This window comes from Passer domesticus, chromosome 7, assembly GCF_036417665.1.
Source record: "Passer domesticus isolate bPasDom1 chromosome 7, bPasDom1.hap1, whole genome shotgun sequence".
Lineage (NCBI taxonomy): Eukaryota > Metazoa > Chordata > Aves > Passeriformes > Passeridae > Passer > Passer domesticus.
Window position 1 is genome coordinate 59167362 of NC_087480.1, and position 23552 is coordinate 59190913.

Consider the following 23552-nt stretch of genomic DNA (forward strand, 5'->3'; position numbering starts at 1 on the left):
ACCCTGCAAATTCACCCTCCTACTCCCTGCTGTGAGAGCCCCTGACACTGCACAGGCCTTTGAGCTCCCAGGTCATGAAAAACTGAGTAACCAGGCACTGACATTTCAGTATTATTTTGAATGGCTGTAGAAAGAGACTCCTAAATGCGTAGATAAATCAAGCATTAAAAATAGAGGCAAAATTATTGAAAAAAGATGGAAAACTTACTTTGAAAAATTACCCATATCAATTTTTAAAGGTCTTAGCTTAGATTTAGAAGGTAGTGATTCATATTTGTAGCATTTCATTGTATCCCATGGAATATTTTTTGGTGAAGGCAGGTTAACATGACCAGTAGATGCGTATTCATCTCTCAGTACATTTGTATTGAAAATATGAGTAACTGAAATGATTAATACCATTCCAGATTTCTTCAAACAACATTAAGCTACAAATGCCTTATTTTTAAAACCCAGAATTTTCTTCAGATGTTTATTTTTGAAACTGTGGTAGTATTGCATACCTAAAATATGAGTGGTGGAATGTCCTCATAATAGCATATACTATATGTAGGCTTCTAAAATATAAAGGCTTCCAAAAGCATATTGCAAAATTTAGATTTTGAAGCACCAAGTTCCTACAGTAGTGTCCAGACTAGATCAAAAAACTAAACTAAAATAAAATAAAATAAAAATAATACTGAATGTGAGTCTTTTTTACAGATGTCACTGAGACAACTTTCTCTGACTTCATTATTTACATGCCAGCATCACAAAATTCTGGAAAAATAAGGAGAGGGGGTTCTTCAGGACAGAGGTAAGAGATACCTGAAATACCAGTTCCAGAGTGATTCTCCTCAGCCCCAGCTTTGCTGTGCTTTTTCCTGGGAACTTCTGTGGCTTAGGCAGGGAGTTGTCCTGATGGATCATTGCTGTGCCCCACAGCTGACCCCAAGCTGTCCTGAGTCACACACTGGGGATGGCAGCGTGTTGGGACAGGGCAGAAAGGGCCAAAAATCATGCAGCAGTGTGGGGGTGTGGGACAAACCCAGTTTCAAAACTTTGGTGCCTCCATTTAAGGGTATTTTGGCTGACAAGACCCATTTGAAGCTCTTGTCCCTGACTGGATTTTTGCAGAAGTGCCTGACACTTAATGGTGGCACAGCAGCAATCCCTAGGACTTTCTTCCTTCACAGACTGAAGTTATGACCCCATTTTGCTTGTAAATTAACTTGGATTATCACCTAGGTCAAATAATGCTCTCGATCAAAATGTTACTGACAAATTTGTTGTTTACTTGAATCTAGACATAAACATGACCTTTGAACACTGTGAGGAAGAAGCTCTTTTTTCACATGCATTTTTCACCAGAAAAACAAAAACTTGGATATGATTTTATCCACAATTGTTTGCTTAATTATTAACATATTTTTTTAATGCAATAGTAATGTTTCATGGGGGAAGGAGGGATAATTTTCTGGGCAGTTCTATTCTGAACTGAACTCATCTGACATGGATGTAATCAAGATTTTACAACTACTTCAATGAATCAGTGCAGGAGGGAATAATTTACACTCCCCTGGAAGTGGGAATGCTGCACAGGCACCATCATCAGGGATACTCAACTGAACCTCAAGAAGAATGCTGCTAAGCTTTTTGCATTAATTATGCTTAGACCCATCTCTCTAGTGATACTGGGGCTAATTTTTAATTGATACTCTTAAATCAATTCCTTCATGGACAGGCAGTGGTTGATGATGAACTCTTGGGGAAGGGAAGCCAATATTGTCCTGTCAGCAGTCAGGTACATTATAGCCCTCGCTGTACATCTCCTCCTGATGTGTTTTGATGGTGCTCATTTCTCCTGGCATGCTTTTAGCTCCCAGGGATTCAGACGTGTCAGCTACTATAGCTGTAGGAAAACATTGATGATGGATTTATAACACTCAGACTTCAACTAGTGACCTGAAAAATGGCTGTGGATTTGCTTTTGCAGCAAAATTGGTTTTGCCCATACAAACCCCTCGCTTCTTAAGTTCCCTTATCTGTATTTTAATGAAACATTTTATCCTGGGTATAATTCATGACTCTTGTCAGAGTAAGTTTTCTCAATGAGGCATAGTTGGGGTAGCTACTGAATTTATGGGAAGGAATCAACTTAATCTCTTTAAAAGCAAAGTTGTCTTCTGGCGTGTCAATTGAACTCTACAGAATAATAGTTCTGAAATATCTCCCTGTCTGTGGGAAGGAGGGGTTTCTCTGGCAGAGAGATGGTGGAGCTCTGTCAGGGCAATGGTTGGCCAAAGTTGTACTCCTGAGCCAGCCATTCCAGCAAAAACCTTGATGGAATATTAAATAATGAATTAAATGTATCTAATATTTAATTTTCCATCTCTGTTCTCCCATTGGAGGGGGAGGTCCCAGGGACAGTGTGAGCTCTGGGCTGTTCACGCTGGATTTGTTGGAAGCTTTACTGAATCTCCTGAGAGAAAAAAGGATCTGCCCAACAGCAATCCCACTGGATGAAGTTAGGAGATGTTGGGTCAATTTCAGCTTTTCAGATTATGGATTTTCCTGTGTCCTTGGATTAGCTATTCAACCTGTTTTTTCTCAATTTCCCATCTGCAAAATGGTACTGACAGTATTTCCCTCACTGACAAGGAACAGGCCTCTGTTTAGGTACTATCCCAAACTGGAGGATAGATCTGGGATATGTTCTTGGACTTCTTGTTTTGTCTCAAGTAAAGAGGGTTTCCCACATGCAAGTGAAACAGGATCTCTGTCCTACAGCCATATTTTTGAGGACTAACTGGATTAGGGAGGACAAGTAAAAGGAGCAGCATTTTAAAATTATTTCTGTGCTGCAAATCAGTTTAAGTGTTTTGAAGTTTCATAAGATCATCCCCTGTGGATGTCAGACAGAAGGAGCCAGATTATTTGGCTTTGAAGTACATCAGAAAGTGGCTTCTTCCCTCCCTTCCCCAGCAATTCCTCTAATATTTCTTCCATCCCACAGGGAGAATTCAGCTCCTAGAACAGGCTTCCCCCGGAGCACCTCGGAGTGCATCCCTAGCAGAGTCACGGGGATGTTGTAGCATGTAATTCATAACCAGAAACACTTCCCTTGTGGACAGGTTCCTGGACACACCCTAGGCTGAGGGCAGACAGCTGTGGTTTTCCTTCGGTTTCGGGAAACTGGGATAACCTCCCTCCTGCAAGTCCCTCATGGACACGTTTGGCTCCTGGCACCCGCTGCTGCAGTGGTGAGTGCAGAGCAGGAGTTACTGAGCAGTGAACAGGCAGAAATCAGGCAGAAGAGCAGGATGCTCCAACGTGCTCCTCTCCTTGAACCTTTAGCATTCCATCTGACAATTCGCTCTGTCCTTGGCCTCTGGATTGAAGCACCACTTACCAGAACGGGTTTAGTGGGATCAACCTCTCAGGAAGCACAGTGGGAGCAAAGGCCCTCTGGCCATGGCCAGTCGATTGGTTTGGTCAGTACCACTGGATGATCTGGATGTCCACCCAGCTCTGGTGGGCAGGACAGTGAATAAAGGAGCTCTTCTCTCCTGGAGGAGACTGAAAGCGTTTGCATCCTCACAAGGGATGAACAGGCCAGAGAGAGCAGAACTGCTTCAAGGTGCTCAGCTTTGTAAGCGGTGCAGAGCCCTGTTCCTTGGCCTGAGGAGACTGCAGAGCCCAGAAAAGGCTGCTGCTGTTTGTGGGGAGAAGGAAACTGACCCCAATTCCCTGCCCATCCCCACCCCATTGACTGAGCCCCTCCAGCCTCCTCGCAGGGGCCCCAGCCACTGCTCTGCTCTGTGGGAGCTGTGCCGGGAGTTCCTACCTCTTGTTTACAGCTCCCTGCTCAGACCTGGTGTCTGCTTTCTCCTCTCAGCTAATTTGCAGACAGAGGCCTCGAGGGCTTTGGGTTGGTGCCACCAGACTCCTGCGAGCTCCAGCGGTCGTGTTCTTTCCCAGACAATGACTTCAGTAGCCTCCGGGCACCCCAGAACCTCCTAACAAACATCTCTCCTAACTGCCTTATTAACTGATTGCTCTAGTAAGATAATAATTAACACCCTTACTTGTGCCTTGGCTCAGCCAAAAATATTCTCAAGTGGACTTAGAAATGCATAAAATGAATAAATGATTTATGTTTACTATTTTTAATGGAGCTACTTATTAGCAACGCTCTCATAGAGAGCACCATAAAAACACTCCTGGTTTCGTTACAGATTTAGAAGGTGGTAATGAAAAGCTGTAGGGAATAGAATGGGGAAACACTCCCTGAGCCAAATTCTGCTCTCAGTTGTATTTAAAGGTCTTGCTGAGTTAAAATCTAGAGAGGATTTTGCCCAGAAAACCATTAAAATAGAGACAAATCTCTGTCATCTGCTGATTGCATTCAGAACATGCCCCAGCCAGGAGAAGGGTGCCTGCCCTGTCAGTATAGGCTCAAAAACCCGAGGGCAGGATGTGTCTCTGTGGAGCAGATCAGCCGGGCTGTGTTTACACATGCACTCCATGTTCCTGACCCTACCAGGCATGAGACAGTTGGATTTTCACCATGGCAGCCTGCAGGAGTTGCGCTGGCTTCAGGATGCCTCCAGCACCTCTGACCTTGGTGGGAAAGTGGGAAGGTTCATGCTGCAAATTTTCACTAATATATGTTGTTCCTTACTAAAATCACTAATTAGGATCACGTGGTGGACTTCAGAGAGAGCCCTGACGCAGTTTTCGGGACATGAATGCTGTGCCTTGTGCTATTGCTGGGTGACAGGAGTGCCACCCTTCATCCATGTCCTCCACAAGGAAGTGAAGGTGCTGCCCTTTGTGTTTAAGGTCTGGGTGCGTTTAGGAGCCTTGACAGGTGGGAATGGAGCAGGTGAACTCTTCACAATGGTGAGTTTACTCTGATTTGATTCTCCAGCCACAAACAGTGTTTGCTGTTCTGTTGCTGAAACGAAGCCGTGGGTTCCATCCACACTGTCCCCACATTTGTCTGACCGACCACCTCAATCACATTGTTTTATTCCAGCTCAAAGGGGAGTCCCAAGCCCTGCTTTCCAAGCTCTGTGGATTTCTGTTCAGTGAAGATAGTGGTGCAGGCACATATCCAGCTGGTCTATACTGAGATCCATATTTAATATTTAGGATATTTCCTTTTGCATCCACTCTACCCTAAAAATGCTCATAGAGCACTTTTGCAAATACATTTAAATACCTGCAAATATTTTCCTGCTCTCTTTGCTCATATCTCCTGTGAGAATTAATAATGTTCATCAGCTGAAGTTCTCCAAAGAATTGCCAGTGCCTGATTTTTTTCTGGACAGGACAGGATTTCAGCACTGCCTGAGAAATCAGAGCACTTGAAGGTGCTGGAAGTGCCACATCATTAATCTCTGGAGATCCTAGAGAATTTTCCAAACTTCCATTCTTTCACTAATGTGTAAATGAACATCCTGTGGATATTATCAGCATTTCTGGGGCAGTGTTATCTGTCAGTCCCACACCAGCCAAAGGCTACAGACCTGCACTTGTCATGAAGAAATACTGGATTTTAAGATAACTCCCATACTGACCCTACTGATGCTTCTTAAAATGATGTATTGCTATATTTTTTTTTAATTTTCAGAAATAAAAATGAGTTTGCTTCAGGGCAGAGACAGTCTAAAAGCCTGTGCTAATAAATCTCTGCAAGTTTAGTAGTGTTTAATACATATTCTGCTTCAAGTGCTTTTTAAATGCTTTATCACCTTTAAGTAAATACAGTGGAAGGCTGCCAAGTGGCTGGATGCTGCTCTCTGTAAATTTATGCATTTATATCATTAATGCAATGAAATGTTTAAACCCTCATTGAATTTTGCTAACTGATTTGCAGTTTGAATGGTAGTAATTTTATGCATTTATCAATTACCATTTAAGTAGCTGCTCTAATATTTCTGTTTAGGCAGGCGAAGCACATTCACTAAAATACTTCTCCTCTGAATTAGATTTGGGATGAAGGGAAACAGAGGATGTATCCAAGGCAAAAAGAGTTCAGAGCTGCTTGTTCTTGATAGGAAACAGCATTGACAGGGACAGGGATCAGCAGTTTGAGCACTTCCACCTCCAACACATATCAATATTCAGCAGCAGATTATTTTCCCAATATTTTAAAATCATGCCCTAAATGTTCAGGAGCTTACCCATAGTTAGACATTATAGAAGAGTAATTTTAAAAGAGCTGTGTACTGTCTTTTAAAATTTATACTCATTTGCTAATTTTTTTTTACACATGTGTTAAAAATTGTCTCTAATTTCTGAGCTGATCCACATTAGGGGATGATAATTCCTCTTGATTTCTTGCTATAAGGAAAAAAAAAACTTTAATACAATGATTCTGTATCTTCTTCTGCCTGTTTTAAGTTTCAAGTTTAGAAACAAGCAAAGAATGGACCAAGTGCCTAATTTGAAGATACAGAAAAACATTTTTCAGCTCTCACTTGGGTTTAGTTTTCCAGAGTGACTAATAAGAAGGTGGTGATTGCTTCATTAGCATGCACTGAACTCGGTGCACAATGTAATTATATATTTCAGCTGTAATTAGGACATTTAATTGATTTGTTTTAACTAAATTAACAGACATCAGGAAAAAAACCCAAAGATTTGTGGCAGATTTTGAAATGTTTTCCACACAGCCAGCTGGGTTCAGCTGAGCAGAAAATATGTGTTTTATTTCTGGATAATGTTAGGAAGATCAAAAATCTTGCTGTTGAGAAACTCTTATGAAATAATATTGCATTTCTTCAGCCCTCTCCTTTATAGGCCAAAAATTTACCAGCTGAAATCCACAGCATTCTTAGGGATACCTTTGGGGAGAGGAGAAATGACCAATGACTCCAACAGGAGATGCTTCCATACGTTGCTGTGAGAACCAGGGTGAAAATGCAGATTTCCTTTCCCTGCATTGATCAGTTGGTAACTCTGCTGCCCAGCTGGACAAACACAGGCATTCTTTAGAAACACCTTCTTCCTCCTTTTGGGTCACCTACTTCCCTCTGATTGTTTTCCTGGTTTTGCAACCTGCCTCCACACTTCTTGGTTGTGGGTTCTTCCAGCAAGATGCCTTTTCACTTCCAGTTTGTGGCCTGAGCTGCTGGAGCAGCAGGAGAGAGCCTCACCACGCAGCCCAGCTGATCTTCTGGAAGCACTACAAAGCCTCTCCCACCGTTTTGTCTTGGAGAAGAGGGGGAATATTTAGAGCAGAGCTTAAAAAGTCTGTAAGTTGAAATCCAGCTGCATCCAGCCATATGTTTTTTTCACATGGACAATTCAATCCACAGGACCCACAAGGGCACCCAATATTACCCCTGACCCTCAGGCTGAGGGGGTTGGACACCCCAGCTTAGAAAGTGTCGGTGTGTGAAACTCATTTGCCTTTTCCTTTCTGTTTCCACTCCTCGTGTCCTATTTTGAATTTTCCCCATTTCAGCACAGCCATGTTGCAAAAATAAATAACAGCCTCCAAATCCATCCCATGGGACTTGTCCCAAGAAAAATGCTGCAAATGAGCATGGAGACAAGACATGGCCTGGAGGCAGCCGTGGTTTGCTGCTCGTGCATATCTGCAGAAGTTGGCTGAGGAGCAGTTTAGAAACCTCTGGGGTGAGAATGAGGTGGGGCAGCTGAAAGTGTTGTGGTTCCCACATTTATTCTGCTCTTGCATTTACAGGAATACGTGGAATTGAGTGTGTGTAGCTGAACACACAGGGAACAGGAGAAAGAAAAACTAAAGGAAAGGCTGAGCTCCCTTCCGGTAAAACCCGTTCTAGCTTTTAGGAATAGCTCATAACCCACTGTTTACAAACAGCAGCAACATCAATCTACAGCACAAATTACTCATAGTGAGAAAAAACAAACAAAAAAAGCAAGCAAAATCCCCAGGTTGCCACTAAAAATAGGCAAATTCAGACTGAAAGTCCCATCAAGGCAAACAGCTCCCCCCTGTTCCTGAGTCGTGAGGGACCCTGCACTAAAGGGGGGAAACACAATTTGTCTCCAAAATGTTTTTCTTTGAAAATATGGTTTCGTTTGAACTAAACATTTCTTCAGGAACTTGTCAGAAACAATTTAATTTCATTGAGAGCTCTCGAGGCAAAGAGATCCTCTGATAATGTCAATCACTTCATGTCAATATTTTCAGAACGTGCCCTGCATATTTTTATTTCAAGTGATTGTTCTTATTTGCATATTTTTCAGTTCCTTCCAGAAATGTTTAGAATTAAGGTTGGAAAATAAGGATGAGATTCATTCATCTGATCCAACAGAAATAATTTAGTTGACACATAATTCTTTTCTATTTTTAATGACTTTATGTGGGAATAGCAGAATTTATTGCAACCCTGATAACAGGCTCAAAACCTATAGAAAAATATTTGCTTTAACAGCAATATATATTACCAGGAAATCTTGAAATTAATGGTTTGTTCTAAAAACCATTTTATGTTAAGTATGTTTGCGTTCAGAGTGTTGGCTGGATCATTATGGCTCTGCTTTAGGAATGAAAACAAGTTTTGAAATAACAGTTTTAATGAAATAATAATTAAGGGGCTTTTTTTTCCAAGCTGTAGGAGAAAGCAGAGCTCCCAAACACCCTTTAAAGTGTGAGATGTTCTGAACTCTGCAGCCAAAGCCATGGGGAACGTGGGGAAAGCTCCTCCATGTGCTGTTGATTTGCTCAGGGCTTGGTTGGGCTCTGCTGGGAGCAGCCAGCTCCACATTTAGGATTTGGCACAGCCCGTGGGGAGCAGGGTGTGCCCAGCCTGGGCAGGGCTGCAGCTGCATCAGGGAGATGCTGCACATCCACAGCAGGATCAGCCTGGGACGTGGGTCCTGCCCCTGCCACCCCTTCCCTAGCCTCAAATAAAATCCTATTTTTCAGGCTCTCAGAATGCTTGTTACTATAGTACAACAACAGAATGTACAGAAGCTCAGCATCTTCCAAAATATGACCTTCATGCGATGTCATATTTCCATTTCCAACAGTAAAATGAGGAGATGGAAACATTTTCTTGTTCCTTGCCCTCTCCCATCAGGTTAGATTATTGTCTATCTCATGCTAGCTGTCAGGAATCCAATCTCCATCCATGTCTGCAACTCAATTATATTATTTTTAGTATTTATCTATTATGCTTCTTTAGAAAAAATATAGCAGAACAGGGAAGAATGACATGTTTGGATCATCAGCACATCGGGATGATTCACAGCAAGGAAAGAGTTGGGCCATTTCGTGACCCTTTCTATCACTTAGTAGCTAAAATTCACAGTCTATAAAATGTTTTCAATATCTTACATCTTTAATACAAATATTTCCTTTTAGAAAGACTTTTTAAAATAGTGTTGCATTAGTTTGTTTCTTTGCACTCTAGGAAATCCAAATTTTGCTTTCGGTGCCATATTGCAAAGAGAAGGAAAAAAAAAAGTCTAAAACCAAAAAGTGAAAGCACATCAGCCCATTTTGCCTTTCATTTGGGGTAGAAATGCAAGCTTTTAAAGCACAAATAGTAATCAGAGCTCAACTTTTCACTTTTAATGAGTATAGATTCCACAGCCAAAGAATAAAATTAGAGAATAGTCCCATGTGCCCTTTTAGAAGTTTGAAGTTTACAGTCTTTTTCTCTTTTTATTGTAGGAAACCAAGAATCTGTTTATTATCTGTTTATTATAAAGCAAAAACACTTTCAAGTGAAATGTCTTTGAATTAGAAAATACTAAACCTCAAGTTAAATTGGGAGAATTTGAGTGCACTGTTGAACTCCTGCCTTCTGTTAGCAGAACACAGGAGTTTCTGAAACCTGAAGGGAAATTGTTATAGGAGCAACTGTATTAGTAGTAAATTACTCATTCCTTAGCAGATATGATATTTCTGAATATTGGACTCCAGTATTCAGAGGATCACCGAATGATTTGATTGGAAGGGTCCTTAAAGATCATCTCATTGTCCTTTTCCAGGAATATTTTATTTGTTTCAAGCCCTTGGGTTTGGTGTTTCTGAAGGGAAAGGTGCTTGTTCACAAGCAAATTAGTTGTGGTAACTCAGTTTTGGAGGTTTTTGAATAAAGGCTTAATTCATTTTTCAGACAATCCCTTCAGTGGTCATTCCAGAAAGGTTCCAACACCATGCACAAGGGTTACTGGAAAATGCTTAACATCATCTTAGTTCTGCCCATTTCCAGGGAAGTGTTGAGTCTCACTGGTATTGCAGCAAAATTATAATGTCTGCTTTCGAGCCCTTCCTGAAAGTGTCACATTAATCATATCAAGCTATCATATCAAATACTTCAAAGTGAGAAAAAAGTGTCTTTCTGGAGAATAGTGAGACTCTACAGAAAGGCACAAATCTTTGCATTTGAAAGAATGCTGTTAATAACTCACACTCTTCCAAGAAACAAAACACTTTAGTGCCTGCTGGATTTTGTTGTTTAAATCAGTGGAGTGGTCTGGATGGGTTAAGCTTCCTAGCTAAATTATGAGCTATAATAAAGCTAAGAAATGCCAGCCAAAGCCCCCAGTTTGTGTTGAGGGATACCTGGGATCTGCAGCAGAGGAAGAATACACTTTATGTGGGGCTGGCTCATGGAGCATCTTACATTTAGCATAAACAGCCTTCTGGCTACTTTGTTGTATGGATTCCTAATCTCCTTTAATTCAATTTCCTCTCCTCCTGTGGGCAGCTGTAGCACCTTTTGCACCAGCTGAAGGGCTGTAAATCCTGCAGTCACACACTCAGCTGCTCCTTTCCTGGGCTGGAGGGGAAGCTCAGAGCTGGGAGCAGGCACAAGGGCTGCTGTGACCCGGGCTGAAGAGTTAATCTGATGAAAACTTGAGCGCGGCCTCGGCTGAGCTCTGCACTCGCTGTGCTGTCGAGCCAGGGCAGGACCAAGCCAAGAGAGCATTCTGGCATAGCTGCTGGAGGTTACAAGAACCTTATGTATCATTTTATGTATTTTCTTTTCATGTGTCTATAATCAATTCCAGTGGCGAGGCCTGTGTTTTGGTTCGTACAGCCAAGCCAGGCAATGGACTTGGCTCCATTTTCAAACCTCTTGGCTTGCTAAATGTCAGAGCCTGAGCTGGGCTCCTCTTTGTACTCCCATCTCATACAACTGGCCTGAGTTATGTGTGTTCCCTGAGAGCACAAGCACGGCCCAGAATACAAATCAAACCTACTGGGGAGCCAAACACAGAGGTCAGCGAAGCAAATATTTGTGTCTCCCCAAACTACCTTTCCTGCCTCCTGGCTGCACAGCCCTCCTCAGTCCCATGTGCCAAGAGCTGAAAATGAAATAGAGTAATCATACAAAGAGTGTAAATGCATCAACAGTCTCTGATCAAGTTCCCCAGTGACTTACTGGATTCTTGCACCTAAGGGAAAACATAAATTCTCTGGAAGTGGGACTCACTGGAGGTTTTGGGTTTGCTGCTTTTTGTTGATGGTTTCTTCAGAGTGTTCATTATCTTACATAAAGTGGTAGAGAATAAAGACTGCTGCATACCATGAGGCATTTAAATCCCAATACTACGTAGGAAACACTGAGGCAACACACAAAATAATATTAAATATATTATCTTTAGAATACTCTTACAAGCTTTGACTGAAGAGACTGACAGATGCAATTTTGCAAGAGTTTTATTGGAGTGTGGTCAGAGATTCTGTTCCAGTTGCAGTTGAACTGAGTCAAGAAACTATCAATCTCAAGATGAGCTAGCTCAAAAAAAAAAAAAAGGAAAGAAAAGAAAAAAAAGCCCAAACAAATAACCTACTAAAAAGTACTTAAGCTAGGCTGGATCCCTCTGTCAGAGCCAGATTTGGGAGTGTCTGCAGATGTGGTTATGAGGCTCATGGAAAAGGGTGGTAACCCCTAATGGGGGGCAGTGGATACACAGCTGTGGGCAGGCTGGAGGTGAAAACGTCTTAACCTGGCTCAGCTGCTGCTGGAACAGCCCTGGCTGTGCCCTGATTTACACAACACTGGGATTTCTTAAGAGAGGAATTCTTAGATGGAAGGGCGAGCTGCCTTCCAAGTTCGCAGTGGGATGTGCTGCATCCCAAAATCTATGTATAAATATACATCCCCCAAACGTGTGTCTGAAGTGAACATTCAGTCCTTCAGAGCACCAGCACATGACACTGGCTCCAATCCCTCCCATAGCCATGGTGGTTGGAGCACAGGATGTTCCAAGCAGCACATTGTGCTGCAGGAGCCTCAGCTGTAGATCTTGAGCAGAGAGAGGCTTCTATTAAATGCATCTGTACTTGTGTGTGTTTGGTCTGTATCAGATTCTCCTTAGGTTACTTAAACTGCTTCCAGATTAAGCTCTCCTATGCCCCCACTGCTCCATGATATTCTTAACCCTCTCCTGCCCTGCCACCCATCCCTCAGGACGAGCACTGAGCCCAGCCAGTGCCCCATGGGAAGAAGGATTGATTGTTACGTGTGAAGCACCCGGGCTGCAGGGGAGGCTCCACCAGCCTCTCCAAACACGGGAGGGACGCAGGGCTGTGCTCTGCTAAAGGTCACGGTGAGCTCACGCCACAGAAGGGCTTTTGGGCAGGACCCTCACTGGGTGGAGGGAGCTGCCTGAGTGTTCCAGGCTGGCCTGGCGGGAGGGGAAAGCCTGACCACACCAAAGGGATGAGGGGTGGGGGGAGAAATTGGATATGAGGGCTCCAAGCGCTGGGTTGGTTTAGATTTGATGTAAAGAGATGGAAAGATGTGGTTCACCACATGTAATACCTTTGTTTCAGTTTGTGCCCCCGGAGCAGCTGAGAAGCTGTGACGGGATAATGACGACACCAACTGTGCTTTATCCTTTAGGGGCTTTTTGTCCCATGTGCTCCCAGTCTCTGCTGCACTGCAGGATCCCAGTGCCTGTGGCTGTGTGGGTCACAGAGACCCTGTAGCAATTAGCCCTGGCCCACTCCTGAGAGTCCCAAACAGGAGGGGGACTGCCTGCCAGGCTCCTGTTTGGAGCTCCAGGCTTGGCTGAGTTCTGCTGTGTCCAGGAGAAGGTAGGGAAGGGAAAATCCAGCATCACACTGCCCAGCTGTCCTTCAGGCATCTCCCTTTGGCTGCTGAGCTGCATTCAGCACCCTTCAGGAAGGAAGCTGGGCAGCACTGGGACAGTCCCTTCAGGTGCAGCCATTGGCATCGTGTCCTGAGCTCAGCAGGTCTCTGAAATTCACAACATTTGGCATCTGTGCAGTATTATAAACCTACATCCCTTCCATGGTGGAGTGGTCCTCGGGTATCGTCCTCCTGTTTAGGAAAAGGCAGTCTGTCTGTGAGACAAAAATTTGGGAGTCTCCAAGTTTATTTTTTACTGGTATGAGCCTCCATGGCATCAGTTACTTTTTCAGAGGGAATGTTTAACACTGCTGGAATGGGTCTCAGGAGAAGAGTGAAAATCAGACTTCAAATTTTATATTTACTTAAAGTTTTGAAAATGAAGGTTGTGGATTTAGGGTTGTTCTGGTACTGAAGAACGTGCATGCCCTGTGGAAGACCTCACTCTTCCCACCTGGAAATCCTGCCCTCATACCCCCAGCAGTCTGGGGTTTTGTGCTCATCAGCACAAAGTGCAGCTGCCAGACCTACCTTTCCTGGATGATATTTTTAAATAAATAATCCCAGATAGTTTTGGTGATTCTTAGAAAAACTTGTATTGTTCAAACCTGCTGCACTACAGGACTTCCCTGGCACTGCTGGGCAGGAGCAGGGGCCAGAGCCTGCAGGGCCAGAGAGTGAATCACCCTGGTCCTGTTCTGGGGCTGTGGGACCTGCTGGACCCCATGTCCTGCTGAGAGAGGAGGATTCCCTGGTATATACAATTTTATAGGATCAGAGAGTCATCGGAGTGGCTTGAGAAGGGCACAGAGACAAATCCTCAGTGTGTTGGGAAAAGCAAACTATCAGGATAAAGCAGAGGCAGTTTCTTTTCTCTGCAGGGTGTCAAATGTATGTAGTTCTTGGCAGAAGTTTTCCCAGTGACCTTAGCCTAGTGATATAAATTTTAATTGCAATTTTAAATGACGCTGGGACCAGATGGGCGAAGACTAAAGGAACACTGTTAGCTCTGCCCACCCCCTCTCTGTCAGAGCTTTGCTTGGAGAGTGTGGAGAAAGGCTTTGGGACAGGCCTTAGGTCAGGAGCACTTGGTTTGGGGGTAGCAGCAGAACAGGAATACATGTTATTCCCATCACTTTGTTCGTTCGTGGTTGAGAAAATGGCCTCAAGTTGCATCAGGGGAGGTTTAGATTGGATATTAGGAAAAGTTTCTTCACTGAAAGTGTGGTCAGGCATTGGAACAGGCTGCCCAGGGCCATGGTGGAATCAGCATCCCTGGAAATGCTCAAAAAACATGGGGATGTGGCACTTGGGGACATGGTTTAGTGGTAGTGGGCCAATGGTTGGACTTGATGATCTTAGAGAGCTTTCCCAAGCTCAGTGAGTCCGTGATCCTGTGGCCAGCTCCAGTGCTGGGGCTGGGGGACATGTTTGCTGCTGCCCCAAAGGACAAACTGGGCTCTTCTGCCATGCCACAATGCCATTTTCCAGAGACACAGGAGAACCTTCTCCGTGCTGGTTAGCTGATTTCTGGGAGTAGCTGCTTCCAAGGAAAATGAAAGATTAGGAGCTTTGGGAGAAGTTGTCAAGCATCTAACGGGGTGGTGAGCAATTAATCCACAGCACGGCTCTCCCTTTGTTAGCATTTGTGAGGCAGGAGGGTTTCCTATCCAATGGCACGTTTTGAAGGAATGGCTAGTTTTTATTTCATACCTAAAATTTAATGGTGGTTGTAGCTAATTTCACACAGCAAATTAGACAAAATACTTGAGCTACTTCCACCATCTGAACTCGACAACAAATGGAAACAGCTTTTGAGAGGGTAACTTGAGAGGGTTAAATGTGTCTCACCGGTGCACTCAGTTTGACAGGCTGATGCACTTTGTCTAGATGATAGATATGAAAAACTAATATCTCAGTTTTCAGAGGGGGTTCTGAAACCTGAAATCAAAACCAGATGTGCAGCAAAAAAGAGCAGCGTATATTACAAAGTGTTGTGAAATAGCCCAAGGGAGGCAAGTAAGCAAAAACAGCCCTGTTCCTTAGCAACCTGCAAAACAAAACAAGTAACAGCTTGGTTGGCATCTGACGGGGCAGGTTTCGGTCTTTGCAGTGGAAAAGAGGACTGGAGAAAATGTGGAATAATTCTGGAATTTTTAGTGACCTGGAAACACCTCTGTTTTCACCAGAGTGGGTACCTGATTTCTCTCCTTCCCTGGACCTCCTGCCTGCAAATGCACAGCAGCTGAGAAACGTGGGTGTGCTCTTCTTGTCTTCCCTGTCCTGCTGTGGATCATGGATTTCCCTTTCCTCCCTGCTTTCCCTCTTTCTAAAGTCAATCACACAGATGCAAAGTGGGTGCAAAATGGAAGTAACAGCAACCAAATCAGAATTTTGAAGGCTTTTCACAGCTCTAAATCATTGAATCCCTGAATGGTTTGGGTTGGAAGGGGCCTTAAAGCTGATCCAGTTCCAATTCCATGCCATGGCAGGGACACCTTCTACTAGACCAGGTTGCCCAAATGTGGAGGAATATGGGATTTGTGTGTAGGAGTGGAAAGAAGTGTTCAGTAAGTAAAAAGTTAAATACATAATTAACAATTTCTAAAAGAGTATTTAAATCAGTTTCTGGAAGTGGTGATCCTTTTTTACGTTGAGTTCATTCAGTTCTTAATTAAACTAGTGCATTCTCTCAGCCCCACAATTGAAAAGTTCAGAGCTCAGATCCCAAAATGGTTTAAAATTCAGTCCTGAAAGTGAGAGAAGCCTTTGCTCACTTGAATGGCTGTGATGATGTTCACTGGGAAGCCCTGCTGGCACAGCTGCCTCCATCCAGAGAGTGGGAAATTCATCCCTCTGAGCAGCAGCTGGGCTGCCAGATGTGTGATGGGATTGGGCTTCCACCTTGAACCTGTCCATGTGGGGAATGAGCTTATTCTGCACTACAATGTCCATCACAGCCATTTGCCAAGACTGATCTACTGGCACTGCAGCCTGGGCCAATTCTTTCTGAGAAAATCCAGTCTCATGTAGGAAGTCATGGGGTGTTCCTGTAATCAGCCCGACTCCGGGACCCACGGCTGGAAGCGAAACCACAGCGTGCCCTGAGGTTTGTAATCAAACTGTGAGAGGTTGTCTTTGTGATGGAGAGGGAAGGTGGGCGGATTTGACTTGGCTCAGTTATTTTTAGAGAGGTGGAGGCTGCCAGGCAGCCAGGTTTCATGTTTTGGGGGTTTTATTTGGTTTGGTTTGTTGGGGTTTTTAAATTTATTTTTAATTTTAACAGAATAAATTTCTTCTTGAAAATGCTGTTTTGGCAACAAAATCAGAACTTTGGGGGAAGTTGATCTTGATGAAGTTTTCAACGGAAACACTGATACTACTTGAGATTGAGAAAGCAACTTTCATTTTGACTCCATGTTTCAGAATTCAACTCTTTTCAGCTTCTAAAAATTACTATGATATTAAAGATTAATTATAGATATGAATGGTTTGACATTATCAGACAGAACTTCTTAATGAACTAATTTTGATCCTTTCACTAAAAATAACTCAGAGTTTCCATCCTGCAAAATATTTGATTATTTTGCTTTTCTCTCTGGTTACAAGAAAAGTCTACAAGAAAGATGGAGAGAGTGTATTTGCAATGGCTTTGTAGTGGCAGGACAAGGGGAAATGGCTTCCCACTGACACAGAGTAGGGTTAGGTGGGATATTGGGGAAAAAATTCATCCCTGTGAGGGTGGTGAGGCCCTGACATGGGGTGCCCAGAGAAGCTGTGGCTGCCTCATCCCTGAAAGGTCCAAGGCCAGGTTGGACAGGAAATCCAGCTTCCAAGTGGAACGCGTCCCCTGATGACTCTGGAGGTTTTCTGATTCCATGTTTGCCAGTCTACTAGTTTTGCTGATTGCATCCACAGTCAAAGTAAGGAGAGCAGGAAAAGCTGTAAGTGCAGCCCAGGTCAAATGTGGCCATCAGGCAGTGCAGATGCTGTTGCTGTACATTCCTTTTTCTAACTGTGGAGAGAAATGTGGGCATGTGAACCATTACCAGTGCCTGAGATCCACAGGGTTTAATAACTTAAAACTCTCTTTTCAAATTGCCAAGGCTTTTACATTGACTTGCATTGGCCAACGAAGTCCATTAGTGTCTGAGTAAGTGGTAATTAGTGGTAAGAGTTGCAGTCATTAGTGTGTCTTACCTCTCTCTGTAAATCACAATTGGCAACTGTGGGATCCTTCAGCAGCACATGGGGCAGGAAGGACAGGGCTCCATGGGAATGTTTGGGAAGTGGCTGTACCTGGGGTCTTTTTGCAGGGTTGGAAGAGAGGAACCATCTGTGGTGAGCAGCACATTACAGAGAATGTGCTTTGAGAAACTAGGAAACTAAAGGAGAGGGAATACTTGGGGGGAGATGCCAAATCAAGAAGTTATGGGATATCCATGGCTTTTCTTTGGTGTCCAAAATGCACTGAATCCACTGCAACCCTGCCTGTGTAAAATCAACAATTTTCTCTCAAGGCAGCTTTGTCTAAACACAACATTAACATACACATTTTATACAACAGGACTGTGTTATAATTGTAACTAAATCATCAAAATCAGGCAAGGAGATGCTTGAGGCTGTTGTGCATTGGTTGTGTTCTTGCCACTCCTATTTGGGTGGAGGATTTTTCAGAGTGGAAGGCTTAAGCATGTGGTGATTTGTTTTCTCATCCTGCATTTGAAAACAAAATGTCCTTAAAAACCCTGTAAGGGATGGCAACTCCAGCCACTCTGTGATGCCAGTAATTGCCTGCATTTCACACTGGTGAGCTTCAGCATCTTTGGTGATACAGTGCTATCACTGATCCTTCCAAGAAAGATGAGCCAAGAGATAGCCAGCCCTCGTGACTCACTGCACCAATATTTATCAGATTAAACACCCCAGAGCCGGGTTTGGTGCTTCTCATACCTGTCCCCTCTGTGAGAATGCACAGAGATGGACAGATGAGAAACTTGCAGTCACTTTGCAGCTGTGTTTTGTCACAGGATGAAAGTGTGCGAGATACAGATCAGATACAGCTGCTGAAAAACAAACTGAAACAAAGAGTCTCACAAAGAGAAGGGCTGCAGCCAGAGTTCATAAAAGGGCTCTATATGCTTTCCCTTGCAATAAGCCTTTATTCTCCCTGGCTGGACCTTTTAGTAATGGTAAGAGAAAAACTGACATTTCTTTGCAATAGGAAAGAAGAACATTTATTTTATTCCTAACGGTTTTAACAAACCCCTCCATGATGAATTATATATTTATTGTAACTGCATGCTCCACAGCCACTAATTCCTGCAGTCTCTTTCCAGCTGAAAGCTCCAACGAAAAACTTCCCCAGACAAAGGCCAGAGGATTTGAGCCATGGGCTTTGTAGTCAGGTTAATTCAGTTACTCTGGATTCTCTGGAGTGGAGATTTCACAGGCCAGATGAGTTAAGAGTATTGTAAATGTAGCTATAAAATATTTAAAAAATAGTAATCGTGGGGCCGTGTGCCTCAGCTTCCACTAGCTTCCTTCCTTTACTTTTATTTTCTCAGTCCTCCCCCCAGATATGGCTTATCCTCTCTTGCAGTCTCCTTTCTTCACATAGCACTAGAAATTACATCTAAAAATGCAGTCATGAAAGATTCTGAGGATAAAGATACATGTCCATGGAGGATAGGAGGAAAACAGGCTTCCAGCTGTGAGCAAGGAGCCCGACTCCAGCTGATCTTGTCCTGTTTTGTGCTGGGAAAGAAGACCTCATAAATAAAATTTCACTGGAGAAAGACCTGACACTCTTCTGCAGCTAATGGAAACATCTTACAAGATTCTGAATATAGGCCAAGTATGTGGGTCAGTAGAGAAACTACTATTTATATTTGGACCTGCCTATGAATACCGTAAAACATCCAGCTGTTGAAAACAGTAAGAGAAGTTGCAGGAAAGATTTTTTTTAGGTATAAAATGCCAAAGACTTTGTCAGGTGATGTTGCTGTTAGAACTGCAGCTTTCCTTCCATCCCCTGTGAATTCAGTGGGCAGCTTCTTGCAAGTTCCCTTTTGGCAAGGTTATCTTCAATCTGGTGAGTCAAAAGGATCTGCTCCCTGAGTGAAAACTGTGCTGAGCCACAGCACAAAACCGAGATGGGAAATAACAGACACCAAAAGTCAATTTTGCTGTGGAGATTTAAATATTTCTAATTACTTTGATTTCTAAGAATTATCTCTCTCTACTTGCTGGATTGTCAAATCCATTTCTGTTTGGGAAAGTTCCCAAATGTAGGCTAGAGGATTTTAGGAATTTTCACTGAGTTTGACCGTGCATGCTGCAGACAAGATGTGGCCACTGCAAACGCAGAGATTTTGAAAAGCTTGAGTTCCTTACCCACACAACACTCATTGTAAATTATTCTAGCCTTGTAAAGAACATCTGCTGTGGAATTTAGGATGTGATGCATCCCTTATAAAAAGGGAGAAGGGGGAAAGGTTGCAGGAGTCACTGATGCTGCAAAAAGGGTGTTCATTATAATTTCACAATGAGTGTCTGGGGAGATCTAGGGCTGAGCTCCATTTTGGAACAGGTTTATCAGTGGGAGTTTTCTGTTGGTGGGGTGTACTTGGATTTCCATCAGAGCTGTGGGGTCTTTCTTGTTCCTTATTATAAAAATGTATCACAATCTGTTCTCTGCTACATCCACTGATGGAGGACAAAGGCTGTTCCAGCCAAGCTGGGCAGTAAGTTTATGTGGGGTTTTTATTTTCTCTAAGTTCTTCTGTGATCCAAATCTATAAGAAAACAGCCAGTGTGTAATTCTACACTCATAGAAAATTACTTCTTTTTTCCTATGAATGCAATTTAGACAGTAATTTGAGTTAGCAAAGCTTAGAAGGTGCAGCTGGAGAGGGGAGCAGAATGCCCTGTAGAAGGGTGTAGTTGAGTAAAAGAAAGCTTTTCCAGAGGACACAGGGGCCTGGAAGGGGAGAAATTGGATGTGAAACCTTCCAGAAAAGGCCAGAGGGCATGTTTATTGCAGTCTTTAGCAGCCTGTATTGCACTGGTGGCTGGAGCTCCTGCTGATGGGCAAAATTTTGCTCCCTACCTCTTATCTCTGTTGCTGAGCTTAATATGCAACTGACCTGTAGCTGTGCAGGTGTGACCTGGTGGGGTGTATGAGGGGACAACTGAAAGCAGAGTTAAATTCCTGGTATTTCAATATTAGATCTATCTGAAAGTCTTGGAGGTCTGCAAATAAACCCTTCCTGGGATGTTAGAAACAGGGGAAATGATGTGCAGGAGAGGTCAGGCCACCAGGGCGAGCTGACAGGGTGAGAGCAAGGTCCCAGCCAGGAAGCTCCGGTCTGCTCCCGGCCTCAGTGCACCCCATATTTCATCCTGCCCCGGGGAAGTGGAAGAAATTATTTCATAATCCCTTGTCATGGGGTTGGGCACGCTGCAGGTCCTGTGGACAAAGCCATTTGTTCAAGTAGCTTGACCTGAGGACTCCTCAAAAGCTGCTGAAATCTCACGGCCTCTCATTCCTCAAAGGAGTCAAGTCCTGCATCCAAACTAAACAGGGATGGCTCCTTCCCCACAGAATCTTGAGTGCTGACCAAGACCTGCCTCCCTCTTCTCAATGGGGTCTTTTGTAGCTGAGAGATTTTGCTGCTTTTTCCACAGCATCCTTTAGGCAGAATAGGCCAAGATGAACTCAAAAGTCATCTTTCACTCTGAAAATTTTCAATTATTGCAGCTTGTCAAACCTTTGAAAAGCAGAAACATCAATAATATTTGGTGTTTTGGCGGTTTGGCCCAGTCCCTCACTGCTGGTGTTGTTGTTGGTGTGTCGCTGTCAGTATTTTGTACTGAACTATCTAACAGCTGTCTTGGCTCCCTTCCCCACTAAAACAACTGCTGCTTCACAAAGAACACAGATAATTTTGTCTTCCTTGATATTAACAGATCAAGAGAGGCCTTTGCCAATAAAAACTCATCTTTTATTTTTGCAGTCTGAGAGAGATCCTTGGTAGAATTTGTTGTTCTCTTTCATTCTGTACTTGGAGACCAGTTGGCATCTAATCTTTTCATTTCAAGTGATGCTGAGTGGGTGGGACATCCAGGAGGGGGATGAAAACTCTCACAAAAGAATCCCAAGTTAAAAGGATTTTAACCCAAAGGCAAAACAAAAAGCCCTGCACAAGGCACCAAAATGAAAGGGCTTGTTTAAAGGCAGAACACTGACAGCACAGTGTTGTCTGAGCTTTAAAAGGCAGTGAAATGTGAGATGCTGCCCTGGGATCAGTGTTCACCTCCCTCCATTCCCTGTGTGGAAAGGGGAATGGCATCAAAAACCAAGGGGGAAACGCTGCTGCTCGTGCTCTGAAAGGCAGAGCTGGAGCAGGGGGTGCAGCACCCACAGCAGGACATCTCCTCCTGCCCCACAGAGCCCTCTGGGTGCTGCCAGGCAGGTTCACACAGAGTGTTCATGGAAATTTGGAAGTAATGGCAGTAGCTTGAAGGAAAAATTTATATTTGAGTTAATTTTGGGATCTAAAATAGGGACAGTATTTGGGGGGTTTAATGCCATTAACAGCAAATTCTGGAGGATGAGCCTTCCAGAATGGCCATGGGGATTTCAGATGATGAATCTCCCAGTGTCAAAGAGATGACTTGGGTCCTCTGAATAATCTGCTGAACACCTTACAAACTCCATTTGTGAGAGCTGCTCAGTCTCCAGAGAAAAAAAACTGAGTTTGAGGTCAGTGAAGTGAGAATTTCACACAAACCAGTCCAGGTTTAGAATTCCAAATTCAGGGCTTAGCCTTGCATACATCCCCATGCCTTGTCATACGTACATAAATACATAAATGCCCCTGGTATATTCAACTGTGAATTTTGCCTCTTGGCAGAGTTGCTTAGACATTATTACTTGCCAGTTATCTTCTTGCAATCATTATGGCACAAAAGGTAACACAGCAGTGAGGGGAGTCTGCTGGTTTCAGAGCAGCTAGGTAGGTAAACAGTAACAATTCTCACTCCCACATACAATGAGTAATTTGTTTTTTAAGAACTGAAATTGACCCCAAATCAGAGCATCTGTACCACACTAATGCGTTGTTGAAGAAACTGAAGTTTCATCATTTGAATTTTCTATAAAATGTAATAAGATGGAATTAAGTGGGGAAAGGATCTTATGTGAAAGATATAAGAGGTTATTTTTAAGGGATTACCAGAGGGCACCTGGACAATATTACCTGCTGCCTTCCTGGACTGTATTACCTACTTGTATGTGTATAATAAGTTGTTTCTTTACACCTGGTGTTATTTTTGCATGCCTGGTTAAGGTGCCTGCCTGTCACATTAATGTTTATTTAATGACCAGTGCTGGGTAGCAAATGAGCAACAGGCAGATTGTGTGATGTAATCTGTGTGAGGAGCAGTGTGTGTTAACTGAGGGTGCTGGTCACCAGCAGGTCACCCCTGGCTGCAGATACCACACAAATGTTGCCCAGAGAAGCTGGGGCTGCCCCTGGATCTCTGGGAGTGTTCAAAGAGAAGTTGGACTTGTCCTGTGATGCCTTGTGCAGGCTGCCCCAGAACAGAGACTAGACAGAGTTACAGAATAAAGCAGGGATTGATTCCAAGGATCTCCTCCATGGATCCACCTTGGGCAGCACCAGAGCCCAGCCAGGGCTGCACCCAGGATGAACCCAAATGGCCCCAAAATGCACGAGCGCTGCCGGGGTCTCTCCCTGGGCTCAGCTCTGCTCCATGTGCACATTGCAGTTCAGTGTCCAACCCCACTGCAGCCCCTGCAGTCCCACCCTGCTTGTTTTTCTCTCTGCAGCCCACGGGCTTTGTGCTCCTGGGCTGAGATTGGGATCATTTGTCCTTGGTGCCCAGCTGGAGCAGGAATTGTTTTGTCTCCCTGCTCTGTGCAGAGAGCTCATCATCCCCTAATGTGAAGCTCAAACCCACAACTAAAGCAGCATAGAATCTGAAAAATAGAAAAACCAAAATCAGAGGCATCACTTGGAGCAATCTGGGATAGTGGAAGGATGGATCTGGTGCCCATGGAATGTGATGAGTTTTGAGGTCCGTTCCCACCCAAACCAGCCTGTGATTCTGTGTATGATTATCTATAGCCATTGATAAGCACTCAGAATAGTTATTTCTTTATTTTGCACCTTTCAGGGAGTACAAATTCATCCCTAACCTAATGAGATCCTAAACCACTTAGGCACATTCAGAATATCTGCTGTGAGTCTTGGGTTAGAAACATTGACTCATGAGAGGTTTTAAGGGTTGAGTGGTTTGAAACAAGCTTAAGAAATCTAAGACAGGGAAATTAAATATACTGGAACCTCTTTGTTCCAAAACCCACTAATCCAAATGACTTGTCTGAATGGTGACATGCTATCACTTCTGCCACTCCTGCTGCCATGGCCATAT

At 43.6% G+C, this 23552-nt stretch overlaps 1 long non-coding RNA gene across 2 annotated transcripts in view; it reads left to right on the forward strand.

Annotated features, from left to right (window-relative positions):
* Positions 1 to 23552, forward strand: part of LOC135305414 (uncharacterized) — a 161418-nt gene that overhangs the window by 109238 nt on the left and 28628 nt on the right. For both annotated transcript variants that reach the window (XR_010366600.1, XR_010366601.1), the window contains exon 5: positions 703 to 796. This is a non-coding gene — a long non-coding RNA (uncharacterized LOC135305414). The remainder of the gene's footprint in view (positions 1 to 702; positions 797 to 23552) is intronic.